Source organism: Chiloscyllium plagiosum, unplaced genomic scaffold (genome assembly GCF_037043375.1).
Source record: "Chiloscyllium plagiosum isolate Xiang-an unplaced genomic scaffold, Cpla_swu_hap1 HiC_scaffold_8, whole genome shotgun sequence".
Lineage (NCBI taxonomy): Eukaryota > Metazoa > Chordata > Chondrichthyes > Orectolobiformes > Hemiscylliidae > Chiloscyllium > Chiloscyllium plagiosum.
The window spans coordinates 3803337-3821205 of record NW_028270146.1 but is presented as its reverse complement, the minus strand read 5'-3'; the positions used below and the strand labels follow the sequence as shown (position 1 = coordinate 3821205).

Genomic DNA, 17869 nt, shown 5'->3' with positions numbered 1-17869 from the left:
ACAGCGAAGAGGGTTACTTCAGATTACAACAGGATCAAGACCAGATGGGCCAATGGACTGAGAAGTGGCAGATGGAGTTTAATTCAGATAAATGTGAGATGCTGCATTTTGGGAAAGCAAATCTTAGCAGGACTTATACACTTAATGGTAAGGTCCTACGGAGTGTTGCTGAACAAAGAGACCTTGGAGTGCAGGTTCATAGCTCCTTGAAAGTGGAGTCGCAGGTAGATAGGATAGTGAAGAAGGCGTTTGGTATGCTTTCCTTTATTGGTCAGAGTATTGAGTACAGGAGTTGGGAGGTCATGTTGCAGCTGTCCAGGACATTGGTTAGGCCACTGTTGGAATATTGCGTGTAATTCTGGTCTCCTTCCTATCGGAAAGATGTTGTGAAATTTGAAAGGGTTCAGAAAAGATTTACAAGGATGTTGCCAGGGTTGGAGTATTTGAGCTATAGAGAGAGAATGAACAGGCTGGGGCTGTTTTCCCTGGAGCGTCGGAGGCTGAGGGGTGGCCGTATAGAGGTTTATAAGGTCATGAGGGGCATGGATAGAATAAATAGACAAAGTCTTTTCCCTGGGGTAGGGGAGTCCAGAACTAGAGGGCATAGGCTTAGGGTGAGAGGGGCAAGATATAAAAGAGACCTAAGGGGCAACTTTCTCACGCAGAGGGTGGTGCGTGTATGGAATGAGCTGCCAGAGGAAGTACAATTGCAACATTTAAGAGGCATTTGGATGGGTATATGAATAGGAAGGGTTTGGAGGGATATGGGCCGGGTGCTGGCAGGTGGGACTGGATTGGGTTGGGATATCTGGTCGGCATGGACGGGTTGGACCGAATGGTCTGTTTCTGTGCTGTACATCTCTATAACTCTCCTTCCTGTATCCTGAATGTGGGATCTTGCTGTACACTGTTTTATTACAACTATGCCAACACTTCACTGGATGAGCTTGTGACAGACTGTCCGACTGAAAGCGGAGTTTGCTCAGGTTAGGACTGAGCGTGTTACAACGATAGCTATTCAAACCGCTGCTGATGTCTACAATGAAACATTCTGTCAAGCAGTTTGGAGATTACTCACAGACATAACTCGCTGGAATGAAAGAGAGATCGCCAATGCTTTCCAATTATCAGCAAATATCCCACCATCGACACAGCAACTGTTCGCATTTCAATTATTCTTGATTACCCAGAAATACAGGTATCCACATGAGCAGCCCTCATGATTTCCAGCGAGAATACCCAGCTCCTGTCTTGTAATATCCAGCCGCCAGCTCCCCAGCACAGGGAGAAGGCAAGGAACACCTCACAGGTTCATCCCAGCTACTCAGCACACAGACTCGGAGGGGGATAGGGCACGGAGGAACATGTGACAGGAGGGGGCAAGGGGGCCAGTTTGGGGCAAGAGGAGAGAGCTGGGGAGAGTGAGTCAGCCAGAAGTCAAATGTGAGGATGTGCCACCCACTGGCAGCATACTGCGACCCCGCGGACTGGGTGTAACAGACACTTCAGACGGCCCGAGCACAGCTGATGTTGAAGCAGACCCAGCAGTGGGCACTGCCCCTGCCCACTCTCTGGGCTAACAGCCTTACCTTGCCTGTCAGGCCCCTCCGGCCTTTCCGGATACACCGAGCTGCGATGCCTGGGAGGCGGTTCAAGCGGGCATGGTAACCTGAGGGAGGACAAGGTTAGACTGGCTTCAGCGGGGGAACGCAGTAATCCAGCAGCTCACCAGCCCGGACGAAGGCTGTGGGGAGACAGCGACAACACTCAGGGATGGACAACACGCGCAGGCTTCGGTTGTGCATGGCTGTTTCAAGCTCTGCTCTCACCTCTCTGTGCTGGGCGAGTGGGTAGCAGGAAGGCAGGGGAGCCATACTGATCGCCCCCCTGGCCCTCAGCTGCCAGTGGGGTTTGGAGCTGGGGCTCACAGCGAGACAGCAGCTTGGGAATACGGAATCCTTGGTCACAGTCCCCCTCGTAGAACCAGTCACTTTGTTCATCATCACCTGTCAACACAGAGTACAGGCAGCAGTCAGTAAACTCCCCGGTGTACAGAGTACAGACAGCAGTCAGTAATGCTCCCAGTGTACAGAGTACAGGCAGCAGTCAGTAAACTCCCCGGTGTACAGAGTACAGACAGCAGTCAGTAATGCTCCCAGTGTACAGAGTACAGACAGCAGTCAGTAATCTCCCCGGGGTACAGAGAGTACAGGCAGCAGTCAGTAATCCCCCCAGTGTACAGAGAGTACAGGTAGCAGTCAGTAATTTCACCCCAGGGTACAGAGGGTACGGGCAGCAGTCAGCAATTTCCCCGGGGTACAGAGGGTACAGGCACCAGTCAACAATCTCCCCCGGGATACAGAGGGTACAGGCCGCAGTCAGTAATCTCCCCGGGGTACAGAGGGTACAGGCAGCAGTCAGTAATCTCCCCGGGGTACAGAGGGCACAGGCAGCAGACAGCAATTTCCCCGGGGTATAGAGGGTACAGGCAGCAGGCAGCAATTTCCCCGGGGTACAGAGGGTACAGGCAGCAGGCAGCAATTTCCCCGGGGTACAGAGGGTACAGGCACCAGTCAACAATCTCCCCCGGGATAGAGGGTACAGGCCGCAGTCAGTAATCTCCCTGGGGTACAGAGGGTACAGGCAGCAGTCAGTAATCTCCCCGGGGTACAGAGTACAGGCAGCAGTCAGTAATCCCCGGCGTACAGAGAGTACAGACAGCCGTCAGCAACCTCCCCGGCGTACAGGCAGCAGTCAGTAATCTTCCCGGGGTACAGAGAGTACAGGCAGCAGTCAGTAATCCCCCCCCTCCCCGGATACAGAGGGTAAAGGCAGCAGTCAGTAATTCCCCCCGGTAAACAGTGAGTACAGGCAGCAATCACCTCAGTGCACAGAGAGTACAGGGAGCAGTCAGTAATCTCCCCGGGGTACAGAGAGTACAGGCAGCAGAATTAATCCCCCCCCGGGGTACAGAGGGCACAGGCAGCAGTCAGTAACCTCCCTGGGGTACAGAGGGCACAGGCAGCAGTCAGTAACCTCCCTGGGGTACAGAGGGCACAGGCAGCAGTCAGTAATCTCCCTGGGGTACAGAGGGCACAGGCAGGAGCCAGTAATCTCCCCGGGGTACAGAGGGTACAGGCAGTCAACAATCTCCCCCGGGGTACAGAGAGTACAGGCAGCAGGCAGCAATCTCCGCAGTGTACAGAGTGTACAGACAGGAGTCAGTAACCTCCCCGGGGTACAGTGAGTACAGGCAGTAGTCAGTAATTCCCCCCGGGGTACAAAGAGTACAGGGAGCAGTCAGTAACCTCCACAATGAACAGAGGGTACAGGCAGCAGTCAGTAATCTCCCCAGGGTACGGATGGAGCCCCTCCCCAGCCGGCTGATACCAGCTTGCCTGGCTTGTGGTCTGTGGGGCAGGCTTGGAGAGGTCTGTGTTTGACAGGACACCATTCTACCAGAATGAACCACCTTGTATTTCTGTCCTTCTTTTACAAGATTGTGAATGTCATGGATAGAGTGGCAGGTATGAGGCTTTCTCCCAGGATAGAACGCTCAGTTACTGGGAGACACAGGTTCAAGGTGCAGGGGTGGAGGGGCGGTATGAAAGAGCTGTGCAAGGCACACGTTTCACACAAAGGGTGGTGCGTGTCTGGAACGTGCTGCCTGAGGAGGTGGTGGGAGCAGACACAATCGCAGCACTGAAGAAGCACCTTGACAGATACATGAACAGGGAGTAGAGGGATATGGGTCCTGTCGGTGACGACAGTTTAGCATAGAAGGGCAAAAGATGTCGGTGCAGGATGAAAGGCCGGTTTCTGTACTGTATTGTTCTTTGATTTCCCAAAGTCCTTCCCATACAATGACTCTGATCTTAGACACATTGCGAGTCTCCCTCCAGCACATGGACTGCAGCTGAGTGAGGAAGCAGCTCACCCTCACCTTCCCATGAAGCAACATAGGGAGGGGTCATAAATACTGGCCCAGCCACTGACAGCCATGTCGGAATCAGGAATGGCCAAAACAGCTGAACTGGTCAGTCATGGCTGCCTACGCCCGTCCCTGGCGACAGTAATGGAAGTTCTGATGACAGGCCCTTCTCTCCTCTCTGATGCTGAACAGCTGATTGAGCATTCCCTACAATTCCGAGTGCTTTCCCCAGACAGTACAAGGAAAAGTGAATGACTCCACTAGTTACTGAAGATAGAAGGTTCAGAAAGGTAGACCATCCCATCTCTCCGAGGTCAAAGGGACTGGGACAGAGCTCGCTAACTCCAAGAAGAAACACCGACTGACCCTGGGTGCAAGTGGCCAGTCCCCGCCACCCCCCCCCCAATTCCCCAGGTACACCACTGTCACTCAGCTCACCGCACGCTGCTGTACACTTGCTTAGACAAAGTGTTCTGACAACTGTTAAATTTCTTACCATTTCCAGAGCCAATGTGATTAGCAAACCTTTCACTCCTCATTAACTCAAAGCGACAAGTTCACATTAACACAGACACAGCTAACAAGAAACCGCATCCAAACGTGCCAGGCTGAACCTCGCTCCCTTGTGGAAGCTCACTCAGTAACACTGAGTAAACGCTGTAACCCCGGGCACAGGGCACAAAGGGCAATGCCAAGGCCACTCGGACAATGACACACTGTCACAACTCGCTGTAATTAAAGCCAGGAGATCAGGGGGCACCCCCGAGACTAAACTCCCACAGCCCTCACTACACCACTACTTCACAGTGTCAATATATTATCCCAGCACAGGGTCAGATACAGAGTACAGCTCCCTCTACACTGTCCCCCCCCCCCCCCCATCTCAGCACAGGGTCAGATACAGAGTAAAGCTCCCTCTACACTGTCCCCCCATCCCAGCACAGGGTCAGATACAGAGTACAGCTCCCTCTACACTGTCCCCCCCATCCCAGCACAGGGTCAGATACAGAGTACAGCTCCCTCTACACTGTCCCCCCCATCCCAGCACAGGGTCAGATACAGAGTACAGCTCCCTCTACACTGTCCCCCCCATCCCAGCACAGGGTCAGATACAGAGTACAGCTCCCTCTACACTGTCCCCCCCATCTCAGCACAGGGTCAGATACAGAGTAAAGCTCCCTCTACACTGTCCCCCCATCCCAGCACAGGGTCAGATACAGAGTAAAGCTCCCTCTACACTGTCCCCCCCATCCAGGCACAGGGTCAGATACAGAGTACAGCTCCCTCTACACTGTCCCCCCCATCCCAGCACAGGGTCAGATACAGAGTACAGCTCCCTCTACACTGTTTCCCCCCCCCCATCCCAGCACAGGGTCAGATACAGAGTACAGCTCCCTCTACACTGTCCCCCCCATCCCAGCACAGGGTCAGATACAGAGTACAGCTCCCTCTACACTGTCCCCCCCATCCCAGCACAGGGTCAGATACAGAGTACAGCTCCCTCTACACTGTCCCCACCCCATCCCAGCACAGGGTCAGATACAGAGTACAGCTCCCTCTACACTGTCCCCCCCCCCATCCCAGCACAGGGTCAGATACAGAGTACAGCTCCCTCTACACTGTCCCCCCCCATCCCAGCACAGGGTCAGATACAGAGTACAGCTCCCTCTACACTGTCCCCCCCCCATCCCAGCACAGAGTCAGATACAGAGTACAGCTCCCTCTACACTGTCCCCCCCATCCCAGCACAGGGTCAGATACAGAGTACAGCTCCCTCTACACTGTCCCCCCCCCCCCCATCCCAGCACAGGGTCAGATACAGAGTACAGCTCCCTCTACACTGTCCCCCCCCATCCCAGCACAGGGTCAGATACAGAGTACAGCTCCCTCTACACTGTCCCCCCCCATCCCAGCACAGGGTCAGATACAGAGTACAGCTCCCTCTACACTGTCCCCCCCATCCCAGCACAGGGTCAGATACAGAGTACTGCTCCCTCTACACTGTCCGCCCCCCCATCCCAGCACAGGGTCAGATACAGAGTACAGCTCCCTCTACACTGTTCCCCCCCATCCCAGCACAGGGTCAGATACAGAGTACAGCTCCCTCTACACTGTCCCCCCCCCCATCCCAGCACAGGGTCAGATACAGAGTACAGCTCCCTCTACACTGTCCCCCCCCCCATCCCAGCACAGGGTCAGATACAGAGTACAGCTCCCTCTACACTGTCCCCCCCCATCCCAGCACAGGGTCAGATACAGAGTACAGCTCCCTCTACACTGTCCCCCCCATCCCAGCACAGGGTCAGATACAGAGTACAGCTCCCTCTACACTGCCCCCCCCCATCCCAGCACAGGGTCAGATACAGAGTACAGCTCCCTCTACACTGTCCCCCCCATCCCAGCACAGGGTCAGATACAGAGTACAGCTCCCCCTACACTGTCCCCCCCATCCCAGCACAGGGTCAGATACAGAGTACAGCTCCCTCTACACTGTCCCCCCCATCCCAGCACAGGGTTAGATACAGGGTACAGTTCCCTCTACACTGTCCCCCCCCATCCCAGCACAGGGTCAGATACAGAGTACAGCTCCCTCTACACTGTCCCCCCCATCCCAGCACAGGGTCAGATACAGAGTACAGCTCCCTCTACACTGTCCCCCCTCCATCCCAGCACAGGGTCAGATACAGAGTACAGCTCCCTCTACACTGTTCCCCCCCATCCCAGCACAGGGTCAGATACAGAGTAAAGCTCCCTCTACACTGTTCCCCCCCATCCCAGCACAGGGTCAGATACAGAGTAAAGCTCCCTCTACACTGTTTCCCCCCCCCCCATCCCAGCACAGGATTAGATACAGAGTACAGCTCCCTCTACACTGTCCCCCCTCCATCCCAGCACAGGGTTAGATACAGAGTACAGCTCCCTCTACACTGTCCCCCCTCCATCCCAGCACAGGGTTAGATACAGAGTACAGCTCCCTCTACACTGTCCCCCAATCAAACACTCCCAGGACAGGGACAGCACAGGGTTAGATACAGAGTAAAGCTCCCTCTACACTGTCCCCCCCATCCCAGGACAGGGACAGCACAGGGTCTATTGTCTATTCAAAGATAGTGGAATCAAGGGTTATGGAGATAAGGCAGGAACAGGATACTGATTAAGGATGATCAGCCATGATCATACTGAATGGTGGTGCAGGCTCGAAGGGCAGAATGGCCTACTCCTGCACCCATTGTCTATTGTCCATAGATACAGAGTAAAGCTCCCTCTACGCTGTCCACCATCAAACCCTCCCAGGGACAGGGACAGCACAGGGTTAGATACAGAGTAAAGCTTCCTCTACACTGTCCACCATCAAACACTCCCAGGACAGGGACAGCATGGGGTTAGATACAGAGTAAAGCTCTCTCTACACTGTCCCCATCAAACACTCCCAGGGACAGGGACAGCACGGGGTTAGATACAGAGTAAAGCTCTCTCTACACTGTCCCCATCAAACACTCCCAGGGACAGGGACAGCACGGGGTTAGATACAGAGTAAAGCTCCCTCTACACTGTCCCCATCAAACACTCCCAGAACAGGGACTGCACGGGGTTAGATACAGAGTAAAGCTCCCTCTACACTGTCCCCATCAAACACTCCCAGGTCAGGGACTGCACAGGGTTAAATACAGAGTAAAGCTCACTCTACACTGTCCCCATCACACCCTCCCAGGGACAGGGACAGCACGGGGTTAGATACAGAGTAAAGCTCCCTCTACACTGTCCCCATCAAACACTCCCAGGTCAGGGACTGCACGGGGTCAGATACAGAGTAAAGCTCCCTCTACACTGTCCCCATCACACCCTCCCAGGAGAGGGACAGCACGGGGTCAGATACAGAGTAAAGCTCCCTCTACACTGTCCCCATCACACCCTCCCAGGAGAGGGACAGCACGGGGTCAGATACAGAGTAAAGCTCCCTCTACACAGTCCCAATCACACCCTCCCAGGAGAGGGACAGCACAGAGTGAGGGAGTGAGTCCATTCTATTGCACTCTGTGATGTTGATCTATATTGCGGTTTGTTTGACCTAAGATTCTTTCTGATTTGGTGATGGTGAACTCAGGGCCCGATGGCTGCACTGACATCAATGTACTTGGCTTGGAATGAACCTCCTCAGGACGGTACCACACACCTCTGCTGCAGGTGGGCTTTGAACCCTTACCCAGAGGTAAGGACACTACCAATGCACAAGACCTATGGTGGTGTATATCCGGCACACAATCTTCCGCCTACATTCCTGTTTCTCAGCTTACCAAGTTAAAATGTGAACTCTGGTTGTGTGTGTGCAGGTGCTGTGGGACCTGCTGAGTTCCTCCAACTCCATCTGCTTGTGTATCTCATGCACAAGGAACAGACTGATCAAGGACAAGGTGATTGGAATCCCACCAAGGGGCAGATGGTGAAGGATGGACTCAACTCAGTCACACACCAATCCAAAACTCACCTCCATGATGGTGTGCACAAAATTATCGTTAATTATTGGGAAAACTGATCTGGTTCACTGATTTACTTTGAGGAAGGAAACTACTGTCCTTATGTGGTCTGTGACTTCAGACCCACAACAATGTGTTTGAGAGACCTAAGGGGCAGCTTTTTCACGTGGAGGGTGGTACGTGTATGGAATGAGCTGCCAGAGGATGTGGTGGAGGCCGGTACAATTGCACCATTTAAGAGGCATTTGGATGGGTATATGAATAGGAAGGGTTTGGAGGGATATGGGCCGGGTGCTGGCAGGTGGGACTAGATTGGGTTGGGATATCTGATCGGCATGGACGGGTTGGACCGAAGGGTCTGTTTCCGTCTTGTACATCTCTATGACTCTTACATGCCCAGTGAAAGGGCTGAGCAAGTTTCTCAGCTCAAGGTGAAATATTGGCCTTGCCAGAATCATCCCTGAAAGAATACGAGGAAAACAATCTGGAGGTTGGGAGAGGAAGGGCAACGAAAGCAGCTCAGCCATGATCTCAGGGGATAGCAGAGCAAGCTGGAGGGCCGAATGGTCTGTTCATATTTGCTATTGTCACAATATCTTTGGAAAATGGTTTATGATACTAAGTGAGAAGTATTTACAACTCTAAGGTGGTCTAACCAGGGTTCTGGACAAGCCGGATGGAACTTCTCTGCTTTGCAATTCATGTCATTGTGGGGATGAACCAGAATGTCCTACAAACGGGAGGGGGGGGTGTGTGTGTGGGAGAGCACGTGTGTGTGTGTGTGTGTGTGTGTGGGAGAGCGCGTATGTGTGTGTGTGTGTGTGTGTGGGAGAGTGTGTGTGTGTGGGTGTGTGTGTGTGGGAGAGTGTGTGTGTGTGGGTGTGTGTGTGTGGGTGCGTGTGTGTGGGAGAGCGCGTGTGTGTGTGGGTGTGTGTGTGTGGGAGAGCGCGTGTGTGTGTGTGTGGGAGAGTGTGTGTGTGTGGGTGTGTGTGTGTGGGTGCGTGTGTGTGGGAGAGCGCGTGTGTGTGTGGGTGTGTGTGTGTGGGAGAGCGCGTGTGTGTGTGTGTGTGTGTGTGGGAGAGTGTGTGTGTGTGGGTGTGTGTGTGTGGGTGCGTGTGTGTGGGAGAGCGCGTGTGTGTGTGGGTGAGCGCGTGTGTGTGTGGGTGCGTGTGTGTGGGAGAGCGCGTGTGTGTGTGGGTGCGTGTGTGTGGGAGAGCGCGTGTGTGTGTGGGTGCGTGTGTGTGGGAGAGCGCGTGTGTGTGTGGGTGCGTGTGTGTGGGAGAGCGCGTGTGTGTGTGGGTGCGCGTGTGTGGGAGAGCGCGTGTGTGTGTGTGTGTGTGTGTGGGAGAGTGTGTGTGTGTGGGTGTGTGTGTGTGGGTGCGTGTGTGTGGGAGAGCGCGTGTGTGTGTGGGTGTGTGTGTGTGGGAGAGCGCGTGTGTGTGTGTGTGTGTGTGTGGGAGAGTGTGTGTGTGTGGGTGTGTGTGTGTGGGTGCGTGTGTGTGGGAGAGCGCGTGTGTGTGTGGGTGAGCGCGTGTGTGTGTGGGTGCGTGTGTGTGGGAGAGCGCGTGTGTGTGTGGGTGCGTGTGTGTGGGAGAGCGCGTGTGTGTGGGAGAGCGCGTGTGTGTGTGGGAGAGCGCGTGTGTGGGAGAGCGCGTGTGTGGGAGAGCGCGTGTGTGGGAGAGCGCGTGTGTGGGAGAGCGCGTGTGTGGGAGAGCGCGTGTGTGGGAGAGCGCGTGTGTGGGAGAGCGCGTGTGTGGGAGAGCGCGTGTGTGGGAGAGCGCGTGTGTGGGAGAGCGCGTGTGTGGGAGAGCGCGTGTGTGGGAGAGCGCGTGTGTGGGAGAGCGCGTGTGTGGGAGAGCGCGTGTGTGGGAGAGCGCGTGTGTGGGAGAGCGCGTGTGTGGGAGAGCGCGTGTGTGTGTGGGTGCGTGTGTGTGGGAGAGCGCGTGTGTGGGAGAGCGCGTGTGTGGGAGAGCGCGTGTGTGGGAGAGCGCGTGTGTGGGAGAGCGCGTGTGTGTGTGGGTGCGTGTGTGTGGGAGAGCGTGTGTGTGTGTGGGTGCGTGTGTGTGGGAGAGCGCGTGTGTGTGTGGGTGCGTGTGTGTGTGTGGGTGCGTGTGTGTGTGGGTGCGTGTGTGTGGGAGAGTGCGTGTGTGTGTGGGTGCGTGTGTGTGGGAGAGCGCGTGTGTGTGTGGGTGCGTGTGTGGGTGCGTGTGTGTGTGGGTGCGTGTGTGTGTGGGTGCGTGTGTGTGTGGGTGCGTGTGTGTGTGGGTGCGTGTGTGTGTGGGTGCGTGTGTGTGTGGGTGCGTGTGTGTGTGGGTGCGTGTGTGTGGGAGAGCGCGTGTGTGTGCGTGGGTGCGTGTGTGGGGGAGAGCGCGTGTGTGTGTGGGTGCGTGTGTGTGTGTGGGTGCGTGTGTGTGTGGGTGCATGTGTGTGTGGGTGCATGTGTGTGGGAGAGCGCGCGTGTGTGTGGGAGAGCGCGTGTGTGTGTGTGGGTGCGTGTGTGGGGGAGAGTGCGTGTGTGTGTGGGTGCGTGTGTGTGGGAGAGTGCGTGTGTGTGGGAGAGCGCGTGTGTGTGTGGGTGCGTGTGTGTGTGGGTGCGTGTGTGTGGGAGAGCGCGAGTGTGTGTGGGTGCGTGTGTGTGGGAGAGCGCGTGTGTGTGTGTGGGTGCGTGTGTGTGGGAGAGCACGTGCGTGTGTGGGTGCGTGTGTGTGTGGGAGAGCGCGTGTGTGTGTGGGTGCGTGTGTGTGGGAGAGCACGTGTGTGTGTGTGGGTGCGTGTGTGTGGGAGAGCGTGTGTGGGAGAGCGTGTGTGTGTGGGTGCGTGTGTGTGGGAGAGCGCGTGTGTGTGTGGGTGCGTGTGTGTGGGAGAGCGCGTGTGTGGGAGAGCGCGTGTGTGGGAGAGCGCGTGTGTGGGAGAGCGCGTGTGTGGGAGAGCGCGTGTGTGGGAGAGCGCGTGTGTGGGAGAGCGCGTGTGTGGGAGAGCGCGTGTGTGGGAGAGCGCGTGTGTGGGAGAGCGCGTGTGTGGGAGAGCGCGTGTGTGGGAGAGCGCGTGTGTGGGAGAGCGCGTGTGTGGGAGAGCGCGTGTGTGGGAGAGCGCGTGTGTGGGAGAGCGCGTGTGTGGGAGAGCGCGTGTGTGGGAGAGCGCGTGTGTGTGTGTGTGTGTGGGTGCGTGTGTGTGGGAGAGCGCGTGTGTGTGTGGGTGCGTGCGTGTGGGAGAGCGCGTGTGTGTGTGTGTGTGGGTGCGTGCGTGTGGGAGAGCGCGTGTGTGTGTGGGTGCGTGCGTGTGGGAGAGCGCGTGTGTGTGTGGGTGCGTGCGTGTGGGAGAGCGCATGTGGGTGCGTGCGTGTGGGAGAGCGCGTGTGTGTGTGGGTGCGTGCGTGTGGGAGAGCGCGTGTGTGGGAGAGCACGTGTGTGTGGATGCGTGTGTGTGGGAGAGCGCGTGTGTGTGTGGGTGCGTGTGTGTGGGAGAGCGCGTGTGTGTGTGGGTGCGTGTGTGTGGGAGAGCGCGTGTGTGTGTGGGTGCGTGTGTGTGGGAGAGCGCGTGTGTGTGTGGGTGCGTGTGTGTGGGAGAGCGCGTGTGTGTGGGTGCGTGTGTGTGGGAGAGCGCGTGTGTGTGTGGGTGCGTGTGTGTGGGAGAGCGCGTGTGTGTGGGGGTGCGTGGGTGTGGGAGAGCGCGTGTGTGGGAGAGCGCGTGTGTGGGAGAGCGCGTGTGTGGGAGAGCGCGTGTGTGGGAGAGCGCGTGTGTGGGAGAGCGCGTGTGTGGGAGAGCGCGTGTGTGGGAGAGCGCGTGTGTGGGAGAGCACGTGTGTGGGAGAGCGCGTGTGTGGGAGAGCGCGTGTGTGGGAGAGCGCGTGTGTGGGAGAGCGCGTGTGTGGGAGAGCGCGTGTGTGTGTGGGTGCGTGTGTGTGGGAGAGCGCGAGTGCGAGTGTGTGTGTGGGAGAGCGCGAGTGCGAGTGTGTGTGTGTGGGAAAGCGCGTGTGTGTGTGTGTGTGTGGGAGAGCGCGTGTGTGTGTGTGGGAGAGCGTGTGTGTGTGTGGGAGAGCGTGTGTGTGTGTGGGAGAGCGCGTGTGTGGGTGGGAGAGCGCGTGTGTGGGTGCGTGTGTGTGGGAGAGCGCGTGTGTGTGTGTGTGTGTGTGTGGGAGAGCGCGTGTGTGTGTGGGTGTGTGTGTGTGGGTGTGTGTGTGTGGGTGAGCGCGTGTGTGGGAGAGCGCGTGTGTGGGAGAGCGCGTGTGTGGGAGAGCGCGTGTGTGGGAGAGCGCGTGTGTGGGAGAGCGCGTGTGTGGGAGAGCGCGTGTGTGGGAGAGCACGTGTGTGTGGATGCGTGTGTGTGGGAGAGCGCGTGTGTGTGTGGGTGCGTGTGTGTGGGAGAGCGCGTGTGTGTGTGGGTGCGTGTGTGTGGGAGAGCGCGTGTGTGTGTGGGTGCGTGTGTGTGGGAGAGCGCGTGTGTGTGGGGGTGCGTGGGTGTGGGAGAGCGCGTGTGTGGGAGAGCGCGTGTGTGGGAGAGCGCGTGTGTGGGAGAGCGCGTGTGTGGGAGAGCGCGTGTGTGGGAGAGCGCGTGTGTGGGAGAGCGCGTGTGTGGGAGAGCGCGTGTGTGGGAGAGCACGTGTGTGGGAGAGCACGTGTGTGGGAGAGCGCGTGTGTGGGAGAGCGCGTGTGTGGGAGAGCGCGTGTGTGTGTGGGTGCGTGTGTGTGGGAGAGCGCGAGTGCGAGTGTGTGTGTGGGAGAGCGCGAGTGCGAGTGTGTGTGTGTGGGAGAGCGCGTGTGTGTGTGTGTGTGTGGGAGAGCGCGTGTGTGTGTGTGGGAGAGCGTGTGTGTGTGTGGGAGAGCGTGTGTGTGTGTAGGAGAGCGCGTGTGTGGGTGGGAGAGCGCGTGTGTGGGTGCGTGTGTGTGGGAGAGCGCGTGTGTGTGTGTGTGTGTGTGTGGGAGAGCGCGTGTGTGTGTGGGTGTGTGTGTGTGGGTGTGTGTGTGTGGGTGAGCGCGTGTGTGGGAGAGCGCGTGTGTGGGAGAGCGCGTGTGTGGGAGAGCGCGTGTGTGGGAGAGCGCGTGTGTGGGAGAGCGCGTGTGTGGGAGAGCGCGTGTGTGGGAGAGCGCGTGTGTGGGAGAGCGCGCGTGTGTGGGAGAGAGCGCGTGTGTGTGGGAGAGCGCGTGTGTGTGGGAGAGCGCGTGTGTGTGGGAGAGCGCGTGTGTGTGGGAGAGCGCGTGTGTGTGGGAGAGCGCGTGTGTGTGGGAGAGCGCGTGTGTGTGGGAGAGCGCGTGTGTGTGGGAGAGCGCGTGTGTGTGGGAGAGCGCGTGTGTGTGGGAGAGCGCGTGTGTGTGGGAGAGCGCGTGTGTGTGGGAGAGCGCGTGTGTGTGGGAGAGCGCGTGTGTGTGGGAGAGCGCGTGTGTGTGGGAGAGCGCGTGTGTGTGGGAGAGCGCGTGTGTGGGTGCGTGTGTGTGGGAGAGCGCGTGTGTGGGTGCGTGTGTGTGGGAGAGCGCGTGTGTGTGTGTGTGTGTGTGTGGGAGAGCGCGTGTGTGTGTGGGTGTGTGTGTGTGGGTGCGTGTGTGTGGGAGAGCGCGTGTGTGGGAGAGCGCGTGTGTGGGAGAGCGCGTGTGTGGGAGAGCGCGTGTGTGGGAGAGCGCGTGTGTGTGGGAGAGCGCGTGTGTGTGGGAGAGCGCGTGTGTGTGGGAGAGCGCGTGTGTGTGGGAGAGCGCGTGTGTGTGGGAGAGCGCGTGTGTGTGGGAGAGCGCGTGTGTGTGGGAGAGCGCGTGTGTGTGGGAGAGCGCGTGTGTGTGGGAGAGCGCGTGTGTGTGGGAGAGCGCGTGTGTGTGGGAGAGCGCGTGTGTGTGGGAGAGCGCGTGTGTGTGGGAGAGCGCGTGTGTGTGGGAGAGCGCGTGTGTGTGGGAGAGCGCGTGTGTGAGTGTGTGTGTGGGAGAGCGCGTGTGTGAGTGTGTGTGTGGGAGAGCGCGAGTGTGTGTGTGTGGGACAGCGCGTGTGTGTGTGTGTGGGAGAGCGCGTGTGTGTGTGTGTGTGAGAGAGCGTGTGTGTGGGAGAGCGCGTGTGTGGGTGCGTGTGTGTGGGAGAGCGCGTGTGTGTGTGTGTGTGTGTGTGGGAGAGCGCGTGTGTGTGTGGGTGTGTGTGTGTGGGTGCGTGTGTGTGGGAGAGCGCGTGTGTGGGAGAGCGCGTGTGTGGGAGAGCGCGTGCGTGGGAGAGCGCGTGCGTGTGTGGGTGCGTGTGTGTGGGAGAGCGCGTGTGTGTGGGTGCGTGTGTGGGAGAGCGCGTGTGTGGGAGAGCGCGTGTGTGGGAGAGCGCGTGTGTGGGAGAGCGCGTGTGTGGGAGAGCGCGTGTGTGTGGGAGAGCGCGTGTGTGTGGGAGAGCGCGTGTGTGTGGGAGAGCACGTGTGTGTGGGAGAGCGCGTGTGTGTGGGAGAGCGCGTGTGTGTGGGAGAGCGCGTGTGTGTGGGAGAGCGCGTGTGTGTGGGAGAGCGCGTGTGTGTGGGAGAGCGCGTGTGTGTGGGAGAGCGCGTGTGTGTGGGAGAGCGCGAGTGCGAGTGTGTGTGTGGGAGAGCGCGAGTGTGTGTGTGTGGGAGAGCGCGTGTGTGTGTGTGTGTGTGGGAGAGCGCGTGTGTGTGTGTGTGTGAGAGCGTGTGTGTGGGAGAGCGCGTGTGTGGGTGCGTGTGTGTGGGAGAGCGCGTGTGTGGGAGAGCGCGCGCGTGTGTGTGTGTGTGTGTGGGAGAGCGCGTGTGTGTGGGTGTGTGTGTGTGGGTGCGTGTGTGTGGGAGAGCGCGTGTGTGGGAGAGCGCGTGCGTGGGAGAGCGCGTGTGTGTGTGGGTGCGTGTGTGTGGGAGAGCGCGTGTGTGTGGGTGCGTGTGTGTGGGAGAGCGCGAGTGTGTGTGTGGGAGAGCGCGGGCGCGTGTGTGTGTGTGTGTGTGTGGGAGAGCGTGTGTGTGTGTGTGGGTGCGTGTGTGTGGGAGAGCGCGTGTGTGGGTGCGTGAGTGTGGGAGAGCGCGTGTGTGGGAGAGCGCGTGTGTGTGTGTGTGTGGGAGAGCGCGTGTGTGTGTGAGAGCGCGTGTGGGAGAGCGCGTGTGTGTGTGGGAGAGCGCGTGTGGGAGAGCGCGTGTGTGTGTGGGAGCGCGCGTGTGGGAGAGCGCGTGTGTGTGGGAGCGCGCGTGTGTGTGTGTGGGAGCGCGCGTGTGTGTGTGGGAGAGCGCGTGTGTGTGTGGGAGAGCGCGTGTGTGTGTGGGAGAGCGCGTGTGTGTGTGGGAGAGCGCGTGTGTGTGTGGGAGAGCGCGTGTGTGTGTGGGAGAGCGCGTGTGTGTGTGGGAGAGCGCGTGTGTGTGTGGGAGAGCGCGTGTGTGTGTGGGAGAGCGCGTGTGTGTGTGGGAGAGCGCGTGTGTGTGTGGGAGAGCGCGTGTGTGTGTGTGGGAGAGCGCATGTGTGTGTGTGGGAGAGCGCATGTGTGTGTGTGGGAGAGCGCGTGTGTGTGTGGGAGAGCGCGTGTGTGTGTGGGAGAGCGCGTGTGTGTGTGGGAGAGCGCGTGTGTGTATTGGGAGAGCGCGTGTGTGTGTGGGAGAGCGCGTGTGTGTGTGGGAGAGCGCGTGTGTGTGTGGGAGAGCGCGTGTGTGTGTGGGAGAGCGCGTGTGTGTGTGGGAGAGCGCGTGTGTGTGTGTGGGAGAGCGCGTGTGTGTGTGGGAGAGCGCGTGTGTGTGTGGGAGAGCGCGTGTGTGGGAGAGCGCGTGTGTGGGAGAGCGCGTGTGTGGGAGAGCGCGTGTGTGGGAGAGCGCGTGTGTGGGAGAGCGCGTGTGTGGGAGAGCGCGTGTGTGGGAGAGCGCGTGTGTGGGAGAGCGCGTGTGTGGGAGAGCGCGTGTGTGGGAGAGCGCGTGTGTGGGAGAGCGCGTGTGTGGGAGAGCGCGTGTGTGGGAGAGCGCGTGTGTGGGAGAGCGCGTGTGTGGGAGAGCGCGTGTGTGGGAGAGCGCGTGTGTGGGAGAGCGCGTGTGTGGGAGAGCGCGTGTGTGGGAGAGCGCGTGTGTGGGAGAGCGCGTGTGTGGGAGAGCGCGCGTGTGTGGGAGAGCGCGCGTGTGTGGGAGAGCGCGCGTGTGTGGGAGAGCGCGCGTGTGTGGGAGAGCGCGCGTGTGTGGGAGAGCGCGTGTGTGTGGGAGAGCACGAGTGCGAGTGTGTGTGTGTGGGAGAGCGTGTGTGTGTGTGTGTGTGTGTGTGTGTGTGTGGGAGAGCGTGTGTGTGTGTGGGAGAGCGTGAGCGTGAGCGTGTGTGTGTGTGGGAGAGCGTGGTGTGTGTGGAGAGAGCGTGTGTGTGTGTGGGAAGAGCGCGTGTGTGTGTGGGGAGAGCGCGTGTGTGTGTGGGAGAGCGCGTGTGTGTGTGTGGGAGAGCGTGGGTGTGTGTGAGGAGAGCGTGTGTGTGTGTGGGAGAGCGCGTGTGTGTGTGGGAGAGCGTGTGTGTGTGTGGGAGAGCGTGTGTGTGTGTGGGAGAGCGTGTTGTGTGTGGGAGAGCGTGTGTGGGAGAGCTTGTGTGTGGAGAGCGTGTGTGTGTGGGAGAGCGTGTGTGTGTGGGAGAGCGTGTGTGTGTGGGAGAGCGTGTGTGTGTGGGAGAGCGTGTGTGTGTGGGAGAGCGTGTGTGTGGGGAGAGCGTGTGTGTGGGAGAGCGTGTGTGTGGGAGAGCGTGTGTGTGGGAGAGCGTGTGTGTGGGAGAGCGTGTGTGTGGGAGAGCGTGTGTGTGGGAGAGCGTGTGTGTGGGAGAGCGTGTGTGTGTGGGAGAGCGTGTGTGTGTGGGAGAGCGTGTGTGTGTGGGAGAGCGTGTGTGTGTGTGGGAGAGCGTGTGTGTGTGTGGGAGAGCGTGTGTGTGTGTGGGAGAGCGTGTGTGTGTGTGGGAGAGCGTGTGTGTGTGTGGGAGAGCGTGTGTGTGTGTGGGAGAGCGTGTGTGTGTGTGGGAGAGCGTGTGTGTGTGTGGGAGAGCGTGTGTGTGTGTGGGAGAGCGTGTGTGTGTGGGAGAGCGTGTGTGTGTGGGAGAGCGTGTGTGTGTGGGAGAGCGTGTGTGTGTGGGAGAGCGTGTGTGTGTGGGAGAGCGTGTGTGTGTGGGAGAGCGTGTGTGTGTGAGAGCGTGTGTGTGGGAGAGCGCGGGTGTGGGAGAGCGCGGGTGTGGGAGAGCGCGTGTGTGGGAGAGCGCGTGTGTGGGAGAGCGCGTGTGTGGGAGAGCGCGTGTGTGGGAGAGCGCGTGTGTGGGAGAGCGCGTGTGTGGGAGAGCGCGTGTGTGGGAGAGCGCGTGTGTGGGAGAGCGCGTGTGTGGGAGAGCGCGTGTGTGGGAGAGCGCGTGTGTGGGAGAGCGCGTGTGTGGGAGAGCGCGTGTGTGGGAGAGCGCGTGTGTGGGAGAGCGTGTGTGTGGGAGAGCGCGTGTGTGGGAGAGCGCGTGTGTGGGAGAGCGCGTGTGTGGGAGAGCGCGTGTGTGGGAGAGCGCGTGTGTGGGAGAGCGCGTGTGTG

The 17869-nt window shown here is 59.1% G+C and overlaps 1 pseudogene across 1 annotated transcript in view; it reads right to left on the bottom strand.

Annotated features, from left to right (window-relative positions):
- The window catches only part of LOC122545238 (G patch domain-containing protein 2-like), a 62437-nt pseudogene that overhangs the window by 31443 nt on the left and 13125 nt on the right, over nucleotides 1-17869 (bottom strand). Inside the window, exons 3-4 of the transcript XR_015757806.1 lie at nucleotides 1830-2006; nucleotides 1590-1669 (exon numbers count right to left, since the gene is read on the bottom strand). The product of XR_015757806.1 is annotated as a G patch domain-containing protein 2-like (transcript). The remainder of the gene's footprint in view (nucleotides 1-1589; nucleotides 1670-1829; nucleotides 2007-17869) is intronic.